We start from the raw sequence: 3,338 nt of genomic DNA on the forward strand, positions 1-3,338 counted from the left end.
ATCTTCACATTGAAAATAAAACAGTAAGACTTTATTTTGTGGGTCTTTAATTTCCTGATAATTTCCTGGAAAGTTTCTGTGAAATAATGTAATTTGGTCATACTTAGAGGGAAAATGGAGACAAAGTCCTAAGAAACTTATTTTAGTAAGAGTTCAGTTATTTGTGTCGATAAACCCTTACAGTTCAATTAAACTGGTAGAAAAATAATTCAAAAATTGAAAGAGGGGAAAGGGTGGTGTGGGGTAGAGGTTAGCGGGGAATGGAGACTCTTGACCATGATGGTGCACAGTATGCGCACACACACACACACACACACACACACACACACACACACACACACACACACACACACACTAAAACAGGTTTAAACTCAGTTTTGACAACGCATACCTACCACTATCTGTGTATTTCGTCAGTTTGATTAATTTCTTGTATTGTATTTTGCTGTCTGGCTGAGGACAGAAAAGTCACTCTTTCAGTGTCGACAGAGTGGAAAAGGTTTCATAAGTGGACAAGTTTGGACTTTGCAGTTCGTCTGTTAAAAGAACTCTGCAGTGAAATCCTTTCCCTTAAATCAGTTGCACCCTGCAGTACAGCTGACCTCCAAGGTCAAACAAATCATTTTACAGTAGTTTTAGAACCCAAATCATTTGTCAAAACTCAGCTTATTTAGAAGATATATCCTTAAGATTTCCCAAAGTCTTGACAATCGCTACTACAATTGCAGATGAACTTAGCAGAGAACTCACAAAGTCCCAAACAAATAGTGTTTGGTAATTTCATATCTGAACAGCCCTTCAAGTATGAATATAACTGCTTGTCAGAACAACTATTTCATATAATTAACTTTTTCATTTCAAAAGTTTAACTGCTGGACACAAAGGTATGAGGAGTGAGAGTTGCAATCACACATATTAACAGAGTAAGTTATAAAAACATGATGATAAATTTTGACTAATGTGGGTTAGGAGAAATTTAGCACTTGCTTTGATGTAATCACCATTATCTTGTGGCAGTGTACTGGATCTGTCTTTTAATTTCTTTCCAAATCAAAATTCTAAAGTCAGAGTAAACTTTGTGAATATGCAGACATGTGGCTCATATTTAAAAACATTATTACCTTGAGAACACTTCTTATTAGAGCCTCTATGGTAACTATATTTATTAGATCTTTCAGTTTAAGAAAGGAGATTGAATACTTATTTAATCCTAAAACTTGTTGTCAACCTCAGTCTAAACATGAGATTACTGCAACTCCTCTATTGTTTCTAGACTGAGCATTGCATTTAGTAATGGGGTGTGTAACAGTAGTGGGGCTGGATGTCAGGTAGAGAGAGGTGTAACTTGTTTCCTGGAAAATGAAACCATCATGGTACAGAACAATACACGACTGACAATTTCTCATGAAGTGAAAGAGAGGAAACTTCAGAGGAATCTCAACAGCTTTGGAGCATGCAGGGACGGTTTTAAAACTCTCTATGAATCCTTTACATATTGTGCAAAATCCTTTACTTCCACCTGATTTCTTTCTTTTCCTCTCCATTCTGGACAGGATATCCCTGTAGGTTGTGGTTAACCTATGCTCTAATATCACTGGGCTGTCTGCACTTCCACATCACACATTTGCCAATGAACAATGATTCTAGATGTAAGAATAACAGAGGTGTGCATAAAACAGACATCATCTGTTATGGTTTTGTTTACTCTGTCAAAGAATACATTCTGTCAGTTGGCCACAGTCTCCAACCATCAGCCACCACAATGGATGATTATTCTATTGGGCTGCACAGTTTGTATCATATATTTTTGTGCAGTTTTGTACCTGGTTGTTGTCTAGGAGTTTGTTATGTGATTAATATATATAGCTAACAATATATGTAACCAATATACATCAGTTGGTTGGTATGTTGCAATTGATGTTGTTATATTCCTGTAAAGTGAAACAGCCAAACCCAATTTTCGTGGAAGTGAAACTTAAGAGGCAACTTCAGTTAGAAGAGATACAAAGGAGTGCAAGAAACCACATGTTTGCACAAAAATTACCCAACAGCATAGGTGAGCTGTACCTTGTACCTTGGGGGAGGTGAAGCCATGCCGAGTATATAAAGCATTTTGTGGGGTGTCAACTTATCATTTGTCCCATCCTCACCTATACTGTAGCTCGTCTTCCATTCACCTCACAGGTAAGATCAGAAACATCGTTCAATAAGATTGTTTATATCACAAATTGTATTATTACATCACCAATTTTACAATTTCAAAAAGTTACACGTTCAGTTGCAGTTTGAGCATTTTCTGTTCAATTCTTCACTTAAACTTATTGTGTTATTATTTTTTCAAGCTCACATACTGTTTAATCAAGTACAGCAATGGCAGCAGCAGGTGTCCGAACCACCAAAGGCCTGTACTTCACCTTCACCCTGCTGTGTCTGGTTTGCCTTGCGAGTTCACTGATGGACAAGCAGGAACTGGTAAATAAATTGTTGATTGCTATAGAAAACAATGAGACCTTTATTTGCAAGTCTAAAACCATTGTGAATCATCACAAACGCATTTACTGATGGATTATTTAAATCTGCGGTTGTTTTAATATGTGTTTTATTTGAACTGCTGTCATGTTAATGTAACTGCATGTTGATTCTTACTCTGGGTTTGCAGGAAAAGCTCAAGGATAACCTCCAAAGAGTACAACAACAACAAGACATCTTGAAGGTGAGTCAGTCAGTCTCCATGTTGCTCACAAAAAAATTTCATTAGAGTAACTTTGGTCATTGAATACTCTGACAGGTTGAGAGAACTGTAACCAGTTCATAACTGACATACTGTATAGGCCTAACTGCACATCGGGCTGAACAATGCCCCTTAGCTGTGATATAATCACAATATACCACTGCCAGTTGTGAGATACTGCTTAAGTATATAATGCAGTGGACACAACATAATGTAACAACATAGCAAACTGAGTTCATACCATGTCATGAAATTGTTTTGTTTTTCCCCATTAGGCAGAGTCAGAGATGGCAACCTCTTTAGAGCATATGAATGAATATATGAACATCATGGCGCAAATGGGAGCATTAGTGAAGAAAACTCACTTACCTGATGACTTTCTACCAGTGGAGGGACTTCTGCAGAATGTCATGGGCTTCATGGAGAAAACCAAGACTTACATAGAAAGGAAGAAGGAGGAGTTTGGTGAAAAAACAGAGGAAATTGACAAGAATGTTGGAAAAATTAAGAAATTCATTGAATTCCTTGAGGAGAATCAAGCTGAGTTGTAACAGTTTCCAGTCAGTTAGTGCCTCTATCTCTGATACTGCATCTACTGTACTTGTTC

At 37.2% G+C, this 3,338-nt stretch overlaps 1 long non-coding RNA gene across 1 annotated transcript; it reads left to right on the forward strand.

Moving 5' to 3' along the window:
- The first annotated feature begins 2,128 nt into the window (after positions 1-2,128).
- On the forward strand, positions 2,129-2,713 carry LOC137174697 (uncharacterized). The gene is made up of 3 exons (XR_010925441.1): positions 2,129-2,184; positions 2,343-2,472; positions 2,660-2,713. It is a non-coding gene; the product is annotated as an uncharacterized lncRNA (long non-coding RNA).
- Positions 2,714-3,338: the final 625 nt, after the last annotated feature.

Source organism: Thunnus thynnus, chromosome 22 (genome assembly GCF_963924715.1).
Source record: "Thunnus thynnus chromosome 22, fThuThy2.1, whole genome shotgun sequence".
Lineage (NCBI taxonomy): Eukaryota > Metazoa > Chordata > Actinopteri > Scombriformes > Scombridae > Thunnus > Thunnus thynnus.